Source organism: Schistocerca piceifrons, chromosome X (assembly GCF_021461385.2).
Source record: "Schistocerca piceifrons isolate TAMUIC-IGC-003096 chromosome X, iqSchPice1.1, whole genome shotgun sequence".
In the NCBI taxonomy this organism is placed as follows: Eukaryota; Metazoa; Arthropoda; class Insecta; order Orthoptera; family Acrididae; genus Schistocerca; species Schistocerca piceifrons.
This window is the reverse complement of record NC_060149.1, coordinates 661100388-661114243: the sequence shown is the minus strand read 5'-3', so window position 1 is coordinate 661114243 and position 13856 is coordinate 661100388.

Below are 13856 nucleotides of genomic sequence, written 5' to 3'. Positions count from 1 at the left end.
CAGATTCATTTGCTGCAATTTTATGTTTTCTCCTTTCATCAGTTAAATGCACTCTGTCCTGTGACATCCAATGATTTGCACAGTGCCATGTCTTTTATCTATTTGATTCTCTGCTGCCTTCACTACTTCATCTCTGAAAGCTATGCATTCATCTTCTACTATATTCCTTTCTCCTGTTTTAGTCAATCATTGCCTAATGCTCTGTGCTTCAGTTTTCATCTACATTTTGTAAGCAATAGATTGCGGTCAGAGCCTACATCTGCCCCTGGGAATGTCTTGCAAATTAAAATCTGCCAGATCTAAAGCCTGCCTGATATTTTCCAATTGCTTTTTCTGCAAAAGGTGTTACACAGGGTCAAAGCAGGGAGGTGAATATTTTATATGTGGTGTTCAATAATGTAATTCCCCTGTAGTTTGTACATTCCAGGATGTCCCCTTTCTAATGTATAGCATATATTACTCTAGTATTCCAATCATCTGTGATGACTTTTTGCATCCATATATATGAGATCAGGGTGTGCATGCATCTAACTAGATGTTCTCCAGCACACTTAATAAACTCCTCTGGCAGACTGTGATTGCCAGGTGACTTATTATTGGCTACTTTATTGCCAGCTGAATCTCTTCCATTGAGGGCATCACACTTTCCTCTTCTTCCACTTGTTGCTTTAAAGTTAGTTCCCATGCTTCAGCATTCTCCAACAATAATAATATCTTAAAGTAATAGGCCCAGTGATGGAACACTTCTTCCTATGATGGTATCAGTTTTTCCCCTCTATGTTGTGTTACTTTTGGTTAAAATTCTTTTCTAAAGTTATTGACCTTTCTGTAGAATTTCTTGCTTTCATTAACATTATTCAGTGTCTTGCAACTACCTTTTGAAAGAGCTTCTCTTCTTTGATTTCAGAATCCACTTTCCTGCCCACCTTTTTTCTCCATAGTTATCCACTAGCATTCTTGTTCTTCTGTTGTGCTCTTTATGTATCCTTCATTCTTTGTTCTTGTTACTGTCTCTCATTCTTCATCGTGCCATTCATTCCTTCTGGTCTGTTGTTCCATACCAATCATTTCCTTTGCAGCAGCCTGTATTTCATTTATAATTTTATTCCACTGGTCATTTATGTTACAGTATAGTTCTGCATGATCACTGTCAATCTATTTTACAAATTAATAGGTTGGTGTTCAGCCTTCAGTGGGTCCTTAAATTCTGAAGTATTATAGCTGTTTTGTCTTTCTCCTTTAACTTCATGTACATTTGAAATCCTACCCCTATTTTTTGCTGTGAGGAGGTAATAATCAGAGTCCATATTAGCACCTTTGAAACTACAACAGTCTAGTACATCATAGCTATGCATGGTACCTATAAATATATGTTAAATTTGGTTCCTAGTAGTGTTGTCTGGTGACACCCAGAGCATTTTATGTATATTCTTATGCTGGAACAGTGTGCTAGGTCCTGTCACATTAAATGATGGTGCAAAATTTATCAGGCAGTGTCCACTGTTATTACTCTCTTTATGGAGGCTTTTTTTGTGCTGTTGATAAGCTTGCTACAGTTCCTCATAGAAGGTCTCCCTCCCTTGTGCTGTCTTCTCCTCGGTAGGGCAATGTGCATTTAAGAGACTGTAGTTAAAGAATTTCCCCTTTATTCACATATAACATGTCCTTGCCCTTACTGATTTAAATTCTATCACTAGTTGTTCAGTGCTTTGATTGGCTATAAATCGCACACCAAATACATGTTCACTGTTGTGGCTACTGTAGTACATAGTATACAGCCGTTTCTGGAAGGTACCCTGTCTACTCTATCTTACTTCTTGCAAGGTTATGATATCCACCTTGTACATTTTCACTATTGCAGCCAGGCTACCAATGGCTCCAATTCTGTTTGATGTCTGTACACTCCATGATCCAATTCTCATATCCCTTGTTACTTTGCCGTGTCTTTGCCTTAGGGTCCGTCCAGCTGTATTTCCTTGAGCTTTTGTAATAAGACTTTTTTCTGGGTATGGGTTATCAGCCCATAGCCCAACTGCCTATTCTTCAGTAGATCATTACTTCTGCTCTCACCTGCCTCAACCCTCTTTCCCACTGGAGCTGGGTACCCAATCTTCCACACTGTTACTCAGGTTCCTGAGGTTCACCATCTTGGAGGTGAGGGACGGAATTTTGTATGAACAGCTAAGTGACCTTCATGTGCTTAAAGTCATATGTTATGAATCACTGCCCCATTTGGAATTCATAATCCTGTATTAACCTGACCAAAATCCTCCTGCCACAAAACTTCACAAATTCCCACTGTATCTAACTACAACCTATCCATTTTCCTTTTTAAATCTTCTAATCTCCCTACCCAATTAAGGAATCTAACATTCTATGCTCCAACCCATAGAATACCAGTTTTGTTTCTCCTGATGATGACATCCTTCACAATAGTCCCCACCTGGAGAGCCAAATGGGGGACTGTTTCACCTCCAGAATGTTTTATCCAAGAGGATGCCATCATTATTTAACCATACAGTAGGATTGCATGCCATCAGGAAAAATTACAGCTGTAGTTTCACCCTTGCTTTGCAGTACCAGCATAGCAAGGTAATTTTGGTTGATGTTACAAGGCCAGATCAGTCAGTCATCCAGACTGCTGCCCCTGCAACTACTGAAAAGGCTGCTGCCCTTCTGTAGGAACCATTCATTTGGCCTGTCAATAGATACCCCTCTGTTATGGTTCCACCTATGGTATGGCCAACTGTACCACTGAGGCAAGCAAGCTACCCCACTGGTGGCAAGATCCATGGCTCATATGGGGATTTTGCATAAGGTAGAGTTGAAATAAATAAAAAAAGTATTATCCATGGTCTATGCAACAACCCTGCTGCTTGTCAGTAACAGATAGCAACACAGCATTCAGGCCCACATGCAATCATCTTTAGAAGTAGCTGATTTTGTTTCATAGTTTGAAGTTTTGAGGAACAGCAGTTGAAGTAAAACTCATCTTCTAAAACTATGAATTTGTAATTCATTACTGTAATGACAATGCATAAGCAAATGTTGGTTTTTAACTATTTATGATGAGTGTGTTTAATACACATTCTCAAAGTCCACAGTTAATGCCATATAGTTTCCATCACTGCATTCAGTGGTGTCAAGTATGGCATTGAAGAAGGTTATGCACCTCACGGACAGAGCACAGGCTCCACACATATCTACTCACTCCGTGGATGTGACTTTGGTCGCACACATGCTTTTGGGTGATGGTAGCACCTATGATGTACTAAGTGGCTTGCCAGTGAGTGCTGCCCCTTGACTGCCAGTGCAAGATGCTGCCACACCAACTGAAAGAGGTGACAGCAGCACGTGTGAATTGCCTTGCCAAGCACAGTGTGCTACCCAACCCCCCAATTAGCAATTGAAGTGCACAAGAAATGGTTGCACAAGCAGTATAAACATGACAGCATCACTTATCCATCTGTGGATGAGTCTGAGGACTCGCACACATCAGAAGTAGTACAAGTGCGTCCTTTGGAGGGCAGTTGCCAAAACATTGGACATTGGTGCTCGGCAGTGCCCACATGCATTAAATTCTAATGTTCAATCAGAACAGAGGTTTGCAAATGCTGCGGGAGTATCTGGATGTGCCAGTACTCCACAGGTGGAGGAATGAGCTTCACTATATTGAGAAACATGAAGGTGTGACTGTTTATGAAAACACCAAGTGCATGAAAAACTCTGTTGTTGGTGTGTAAGTGAGAGTGGGTTGGGTGACAAGGAGTACAGAGGTAGTTCTTCCAGGGTGTGGACCATAGAGAAAATTCCCTCGGCCTACCATAGCTCCTTGCAGGAGGATACCACGTATGGAACGCCCTGTGGTGGCCACTGTAGACACTTAAGTGCACAAATAGCTTACAGAACCCTTTCCACCACTGCTACAAAAGTAGCAGCCTTCTGAGCCTCCACAACACTAAAAACAAGCCAAAAATACCAGCGGCACATCTTCCAGAAGCACTGTCAGTGTTAACACAAGCACAAGCCATCTGGAACACTAATGACATCAGTATGTAAGGCAGCCAATTTCACCAGTTTCTCAGAAATGTGCCAATAGACATTTGCCCAGTGAGATGCACCTTCAGTTGCTGGTATCGCACCAAATGGCAAACATGGGAGATGGCACTGCCATCTATGTAAAAACGCCTCTGAGACTCCACTTGATACAACTTCCTGCACTAGAAAATATGGAAGCAAATGGTGTAGCAATCTGCACTTTCAAGTAACATTCATTGAGGCCTGTCGTCCACTTCAAGGTAGCCTGATACAAGGTGACATCAAAAAACTGCTCTCCATTTGTGGTAGAGTTTTAATTGGTAGTGACTTTAATGACAAGCATTCAGAATAGAATTTGTGAGTAACAAATCCTAGTGGTCACCATCTAGTGAGAGCAGCACTAACACATCATGCAGTACTCATTGGACATTGTGACCCACCAGTTTTTCTATGTCTACATCAACCTGATATCTTAGACATAGTGCTCCTTAAAGGCATGGGGGACCAGACCTTTGCATCAACCAGATGCTTACTTTCTTGTCATCATTTATCTGTAGTGTTTAATCTAGATGGAACAGGACCTGTAAACAACTTGAGACAACTGCGAGATGTTGATTGGGAACAGTTTGGACTGGACTAGTCACTAACAATATTTGTGCATCTTGCACTGCAAGCTGTTGCTGCAGACAATCCTATGTGACAACAAAAACACAGAGATTTCCCATGGCAATTCCCTCCAAACATAACAAAGGCCAAGACACACAGGAGTTAAAGGCATTAGCTGTCAGTGGGCACTGATATATATCAACTGGGCAAGTTGAAAATTTGTGTCAGACCAGGATCTGAACTCGTATCTCCTGCTTACTACGCAAATGCACTGACCATTATACCATCCATACACAATGGTTGCCACAACTGCGTGGACTACCTTAGCATTCCTCCTGTCAGACCAAAATTCTCAACTCATACCACACACTGCTGATGTAGTTCCCTGTCCATTAGCCTAATTACTTGCAGCATCTCACTGACTCCTATGAGAATTCAAGCTTGGTGTGGATCCACACTGAAGGGATAATTGGCCATCACCACCTTCATTAAGTACTTACATGGTGTCTGTTCCTTCAGACATGTCCCACACAATTTTGAGTCACCTTCACCTTCATTCCAATAAGGTCGGTGAGAGTATGCCTCTGTGGTGTGAGGCAAGCTAAAACTAAACTAAACTCTGCCTGAACAGGACATGAAGGCCCAATGGTACCAACTCACTGCTGTGTCATCCTCAGCTCACAGGCATCACTGGATACAGATATGGAAGGGCATATGTTCAGCACACTGCTCTATCAGCCATATGCCAGTTTACAAGGCTGGAGCCACCACCACCCAAATCGAAAAACTACAGAAAATGTTGGACAGAGCACCTCAACTTGCACTTTTTCTACCCAGCAGCTACCCTACATGGGAACTCCACAAGCTATCAGGCATCCCATTGTTCAGGAATCACTTTGAACAGACTGACCACCAATTGTATGCATCAGCACAGTAGTCTGAGAATGGATTAATTGCCAATCTGGGCAATCAGATTCATGGGTGATGGATGACTCAATGGCCAGACCTGTTGCACTTTTAAATGCATGCAGGAAGAGAAATTGTGTGAAAATGGTTTGATCATGAGATGACAAATCCATCCAAGAGGGATAAATAACCAGCAAACAGCAATAAGTAGGCAAAACACTGGGTGTCCACTCTACAAACAAACAAGACTAAACTACTCTAGAGAAGTTAAGTGAGTGAGTATATGATGTTTAATTGCTCCAAAAGGAGATCCTGGATGTATCTAATTTTTGGAGAACACGGAACCCAAAACAAGTGATCTGGGCCTTAACATATAATGAGATATATCGGTGTGAGTGAAGACTGTTAAGCAGTTGTCCAGTCTCAACATGAGGTATTTACAACTTTCTGTCTATGTAGACAAGTGATGTGGACAGAAAATTTGGTCTGCTCTGAGAGGAAAAAAGTTAACAAGAAAAAGAGTAATTTATTCTATGTGGATGCATTCTTTTTTAAGTTAGCAAACTGCTTATGAAACATTTACTTGAGAACTGATACTGGATACATGTCTTTTCCAGAATGTTGAAACACTATTTTGAATATGTTGTTTGAAAACAGTTTGTTCCAGGATTGGTAACCAATACCAATATTCAAGACTGTATACCAGTTACCACCAGACTGGTGATCTTGCTTCTATTTTTGGCTCCTAGTTATTCATATAGAAGTCTGGTGTACATGTTTAAAGTTCATTTATCATCAATATGACTCTAGCTATGAGGAGTTTGTAACACCTTTTTAGAAAGACACAAGAAATTCCTTAAGGTACTCACCTCCATAGTGAAGGTAGCTAATGCAAGCATGTGCAGTGGTACTCAACTTCGAGGCAAGCCGGTTCAAATCTTGTTGGTGGATGAAATTTTCACTGCCCGTATTGGAAGGGAAAGAGATGTTTCTGATCACCAGTCTTTGCACCAATGTCATTGATTCTATTCCAAACCTTTCTGCAGTGTCTCATGAAGTGAAAGCATGTGAACTCTCTCTCTCTCTCTCTCTCTCTCTCTCTCTCTCTCTCTTTCTATCCCTCTACACCTTTCTCTCTTCCTCCCTCCCTCCCCCCCCCCCCCCACCACCATCCCACACAGAGCCCTCATTATTAAAGATGCCTGTGGGCATTGAGGATCAGAAAAACTTTTCCCATTATGTGGGTGAACATGTCCTTCGAGGCCTCCCAGCCATTCATGCCTTGTGCTACATCCAGAACATTGAGAGAACTGCAGATTTTATGAATGTGCTTTATATACCACAAGAATTATAGGATCTGAGAACTAATGTTTATAAAGACCATAATCAAAAAATGACTGTATCATGTTAATGTTTATGAACACAGAAAAAAGCAATGAAGCTTAAACAAAGTTTAGGCACCCTAACAGTCAATGTAGCATACAATTACGGTTCACTGCTGCAGATTTTTTTGTACTGCAGTGTTTCATTTCCAGAGTGTGGTCTTTGTATATAGAATATTGTGTTCCATAGCTAAGGCTGTAGATGTACAAATCACATTTGTGAAATTCATGGTCATCTCTTTTGCCCACTTCTACATACCCATAGACAAGAAAAAAACTGAGTGCCTCTACATACATGTATCATTTTCCCAACAGAAGCAAAATCACAAACTTCCAGGTTATATGAATTGGCACTGAAGTGTTGTTGGCATGAGAAAGAGGAAGACAGATTGAGGCAGAGTGAGTGGAAGTGAAACATACATATTATACACTCAAGGATAGAGGTGGATTTGGCTAGGCCATATCAAATATTCTCCACCCCTGATGGGCAACACCAGCTACAGGAATGAGTCAGCAATTATTTGAAACAGGCTATTCCATCAGCAGTATTTCCCAGCCGTACTGCCATACTGCAGTAATGTGGTGTATTGCAGCCACATTGTAGCATTGTTGATGACAACAGTAGTGGCCATGCATTACCACAAAATATGGTTTGTGTATATGCACTTTTAGAGTGGTTGCAGGTGATGCCATCATTTTCCACCAAATTCAGATTGCTTCATTTGCCTACAAGCAACTGTGGGAGACATTATCATTTGTATTTCTTGTTTCCTTCTTTTCCTTTTTATATTTTTCTTTTAATTCTGCCCCTTAGAACATTTTTATTTTTATGACCATGTAGTCTTTCATTTTAGGGTTGGGACAAGTAGTATTATAAAAAATTTATGTTGCAGATGATAGGAGCCTGGGAACAAAATTCTTGATGCAGGTTAATGATTTACAGAATGCACTAATTAGATTTTAATGATTACTTTTTGCTTGTCCTACATCTACATCTACGTGATTACTCTGCTATTCACAATAAAGTGCCTGGCAGAGGGTTCAATGAACCAAGGAAAAATGAGCATTTAAATTTTTCTGTGTGAGCCCTGATTTCTCTTTTTATCGTGATGATCATTTCTCCCTATGTAGGTGTGTGGCAACAGAATGTTTTCACAATCGGAGGAGAAAACTGATTGAAATTTCATGAGAAGATCCCGTCACAATGAAATACTCCTTTGTTTTAATGATTGCCACTCCAATTCACGTATCATGTTTGTGGCATTATCTCCCCTATTTCGCAATAAAACAAAACGAGCTGCCCTTCTTTGTACTTTTTCGATGTCATCCATCAGTCCAACCTGATGTGGATCCCACACCGCACCACAATACTCCAGAACAGGACGGACAAGTGTGGTGTAAGCAGTCTTTTTAGTAGACCTGTAGCACCTTCTAAGTGTTCTGGCAATGAATCACAGTCTTTGATTTTCTCTACCGACAATATTATCTATGTGATCATTCCAATTTAGGTTATTTGTAATTGTAATCCCTAAGTACAGGATGTTAAAAAAAGTATTCCATATTTTTAGAGGTGGTAGTATGGATCAAAACAAGGAAAAAATCCGGTAAACATGGACTCTACAGTGCATACATTATGAGCTATGAACTATCAGAAGTATGATTGTATTGGGTATCAAGTGAAAGTTGTGAATGAACTGAAGGTTTATTGCTAGTGTGGGTGCAGCATGTTATCTTGTACAGAGAGTCATAACTTCAGGCAGCTGCAGGAAATATAAATGCTAATCTCAGATTTTTTGCAGATGATACAGTAATCTACAATTAAGTACCATCCAAAAAATGCTGCACAGATATTCAATCAGACCTTTATAAGTTTTCAAAGTGGTATAAAGATTGGCAGCTTACATCAAATGTTCAGAAATATAAAACTGTGTGCTTCTTCACAAAATGATTATATTTATACAGGGTGAGGCAGCTAAGTCATAACACTCCTTGTATCTCCCCAACAAAGATAAAAAGATGCCGTTTGGACAGTGAACTGCAGGGACAGGGGCTACTTGAATACATCACATTTCATGTTTGTGCAATTTTTTATTACAGAGATATGAGGCCATCTTTGGTTTTTTTAAATGGAACCCTACGTTAAATTTTAGCATAACATGATGGGCTTAAAAAGACAGTTTCAAATATGTGTATATCATAATGTTTAGGCGAATAGTTTTTGAGACACAGATATGTTCCCATATCATATCCATCCTTCGAAGTGGCATTGTCCAATGTAACCTTTCCTGTTGACCACTGAGGAACTTAACAGGTAAAATGCTGTTTTCCTGCTTCTCGATAATACCTCAAGATGATGCATGAGGTGTCTGGAGAGAAGGGTATAAATGTGCTGCTGGGGTAATGAGACATCACATTTCCATCACAGTTTCTTGGAGCAGACATGTACACCAACAAAGAAAAGTTAGATACGCTTCTAGTGTATGGTGAAAGCACAAGCAATACTGTTAGAGCAATAAAGCCATATGGAGAGCTGTATCCTGATTGTAAGTGTCCTACACGCCAGCTTCTTGCACGTATTTGCAAGAAAATACATGAATCAGGATCATGGAAAGTCATTACAGAAGACAAGGCAGAAAACTGCAGCTGGTGAGGTACATGAAGAGGGTGTTCTAGCACTGGCGCATAATGACCCTACTGTTTCATCACGACGTATCGCCTCAGAATGTGGTATAAGTCAGAGAAGTGTTCCATGCATATTGCACTGGCATAGATTTCACCCATTTCACCTCTCATTACATGAAGCATTCTCCGGTGTGGATTTCAAACAGCACCAGGAATTTTGCTGGTTTGCTCTGCAGCGCCTACAAGATGATCCAACGTTTTTCCAACGGGTGTTTTTTACTGATGAAGCAACTTTCACCAATCCCGGTAATGTGAATTTGCATAATATGCATGTGAATTTGCATAATATGCATTACTGGTCAATAGAGAACCCTCATTGGCTTTGACAGGAACAGCATCAGCAACCGTGGAGTGTTAATGTGTGGTGCGGCATCATCGGAAATGACATTGTGGGGCTGTGTGTCATTCCGGGCATACTAAATAGCAATAACTATGCACAGATCCTGTGAAACATTCTACTCATTTTGCTGGAAGAGTTACCACTAACTACTTGCCAGTGCATGTGGTTCCAACATGATGGCTGTCCTGCTCACTCTTCCTGTGTGGCTACAGAGCTGTTAAATGAAAAGTTCCTAGATTGTTTCATAGGATGATGTGCTGAAGTGAAGTGGCCAGCCTGGTCTCCTGATTTGACACCTCTTGAATTTTTTCTGTGGGGAGCAATCAAACATAAAGTGTATGCTCAAATACCAACTACGCCAGACAATATGAAGTAATGTATCATCAAAGCGTGTACTGATATATCACATGACATCCTCACAGCCATTCACAAATCATTCGAACGGCAACTACAAATTTGCATCACAGCAGAGGGGAAGCACATGCTTCAGTAAAGTTTTGTATTACGTGCAGTATGTATTTTGCATGTATGTGTGTGTTTGCTTCATATTGTGATCAATAGCAAATATTTTCAAATAAAAAACAAATACGTATGAAATAATTGTGACCAATAAGGGCCTCATCATTTACATTTGTATTTCTATTACTTAAAATGTATTAACATCTTGTAGTATTTTAATACTGTATGTTGTCTACTATTTTGGTATCACAGTTGTTAAATAACTGAATAATATTTGCATGACATCATCAGTTAATTTTTGCGCAAAATATCGCAGTATGTATTACTACAGGGGAACATATCTGTGTCTCACCTAAATATTATGATATACACATATTTGAAACCATCTTTTTAAGCCCATCATGTTAAGCTAAAATTTAACATAGGGTCACATTTTAAAAAAACCAAAAAATGGTATCATATCTCTGTAATAAGAAATAGTACAAACATGAAATGTGATGTATTCCAGTAGCCTCTGTCCCTGCAATTCACTGTACAAAGGGCATCTTCGTATCTATTATGGTTGGGGAGATACAAGGGGTGTTATGACTTAGCTGCCTCACCCTGTATAATAGAACAATATCATTGAGTCACAAATTGATTCAGTCAACTTATACAAATACCTAGTTGTAATTCTGTACAGGGATGCCAAATGGAACAATCACATAGGCTCTGTTACAAGTAAAGCAGGTGATAGACTTCACTTCCTTCGTAGAATACTAGGGAAATGCACTCAATCTACAAAGGAGATTGCTTACAAATCACTCATGTGACCCATCCTTGAATATTGCTCAAGTATGTAGAAACCATACCAAATAGAATGAATAGGGGATACAAATGTATACAGAAAAGGGCAGCATGAATGATCACAGGTTTGTGATATAGATATTCTGAAGAAACTGACTGAAAAACACTTGAAGGTAGACTCAAGCTATCCTGAGAAAGTTTGCTTATCACATTCCAAGTACTAGCTTTAAATGATGGATCATGAAATATACTGCAACTCCCTACAATCACTACCATAGGGATCATGGAAACAAGATTAGTTAAGTTAGAGCCTGCACAGAAGCATTTAAGCTGTCTTTCTTCTCAATTTCCATTTGTGAATGGAATGGGAAGTACCCTCTGCCATGCACTCCACAGTGGTTTGCAGAGTATGGGTGCTGATGTAGATGTAGATTCTGTTTCACAGCACTCACATTCAGGTCTGTCTCTCAGTCCCCATTTGTTCACCAGTTGTTTGCATCTACCAACAATCATTGTGACAATTCAAAGTTGTCAACATTTTCCTTGAGGGGTGGGGGGTGGGGGGGGGTCGAATCCTTTGTGCTTGTTATTAGGTCATCCACCAAAATTCTGTTCTTACTTCCACTTGCAACTTGCAGTTATTTCCAAGCTGTATTTGAGCTGAAGCCGTGCAATTCTTGCCGGTTTTCCACAAAGGTGACCTAGTTTAAGTTTGCATGCAGATGCCAGGTCTTGGTATGTAGAGAGTTTTGTATTGTCTATGATTTTTCAGTACAATTTTGTAAATAACTTTGTTTGCCTTTTCTCAGTGGACCCTGTGCTTGCTAGGATGGGGTTCAGGCACATGGGATGGCTCTGAGTGTTCCACAGATTATCTGTATTGTCTCCTCCTGTTGGACATCAACTTCAGTTAGCTATGTTTGAGCTTCTCATCCACACTGGTGAGTAATATTGGAGCACACTATAGACAAAAGCTACTGCTGAAGTCCTCAATATGCTTGCCCCACAACCTGACAATGTTCCAGCCACTGTCAACATGACAGCATTGCAGAACTTCAGTTTCTGACTGTATCTTCTTGGAGTGAGATGTCCATTAGAGTGCAATTTAAATTCAATACGAACTATTGTATATCTGTTGTTAATGTGTGTTACGGTGGTTGTTTTGTTAGGGTTTGGATGTAGCTGCCACTTGTAGCAGTAATTTTCCAGTACTTCCAGATCTGCATTCAGTATTCTGTTGAAGTCATTAAAATGTTCAGTCTGATGTGTGATTGCCAGGTTGTCTGCATGTGCAAATTTTTGAGAATGCCAGCAAAAATGAAACTGGATGGAAGTTTTATGGTATTTCTTATCTCCTTTCCTAAACAAAGACTTAATGTGAGCATATCTCAAACACTCAGGAAATGTTCCACTGACAAATGTCTGGGCACAAAGGTAACTTAATATGATACTATACTCAGAAGCACACTCTTTAATTAACTTTGTTGATATTTTAACATAACCACTAAAAGTTTTTGGTTTTAAGGATTTCAAGGTGGATTAATGGTGTGATTCTAAGGCAAATTCACATTACTGAAGTCATTTGTAATAACTGGCCTGAGATATTCCATGGCGGCATCTACTGAACCCTACAACCCCATCTTTTGACTACCAGTTACGAAATGCTTGTCCATAGCTACTGCATCACTGCAATCACCTATTACCAATGTATCATTTATTCTTAATGCTATTTGCTCCTTCTCGTGTCTGGTTCCACCAGTCTTTCTTTCACTATATTCCATATTGACTTTATCTTGTTATTTGATGTGAATATTATTTTCTTGTAAGGCACTTGCTTTGATGTCCATATTACTATCCTTAATATCTGATTTGATAATAACTTTGACGTTTTGCAGTATTCTTGTAATGAGTTATAGCATCAACGTCAGACATTTTTCTGACTGACGGATATGCTTTAAATTTTTTTTATTTTTTTTTATTTTTTATTTTTTTTATTTTTTTTTATTTTTTATTTTTTTTTTTTTACAAGATATCTCTATTCCTTGAGTTATGTGTTACTTTGGTCTAATCTGGGTTGGTTTTGGATGAAAACAGTATTCAAATAAGATAATGATGTCATTAATGAAAATTTTGCATTTTCAGTTCATGCCATGAGCACTGTATACATCACTCCAGTTCATGTCTTTGAGAAGTGTCCTAAAATAATTTTTTGTCAATTGACTATCTTCTTGAATTCAGATTTAGTAGATTTTATATCCTGTTCAGTATTAAAATTTAACAAAAGGAACTGAGTGTCATGGTCTGAAAGGCTATTGACTATTGGTTTTATAGTATAATTCTGTTCATTATTCCTTTCTATGAAGATGTTAACAATGTCTAGGGGACGGGTAGGGGAGGGGTCAGGAGAGAAGGGAGGAGGAGGCAGAATGGGAATTTAGGGGAGGGGCAGGACTGGGGAGGGGAGGTCATTGGAGGAGAACAGCAGAAAGGAGAGGAGCTACCCCAGTTAGGAAGTTTATAATAGGAGCTGTAATAAATTCTTATAGGAAGAGTTTTTAAGAAAATCTACATTAAAATCATCAACAACCACTAGTTTTTTTCTGTTAAATAGGATGATTTATGAACAGATTAAAGTCATCTGCAAGTGCTCGATATAT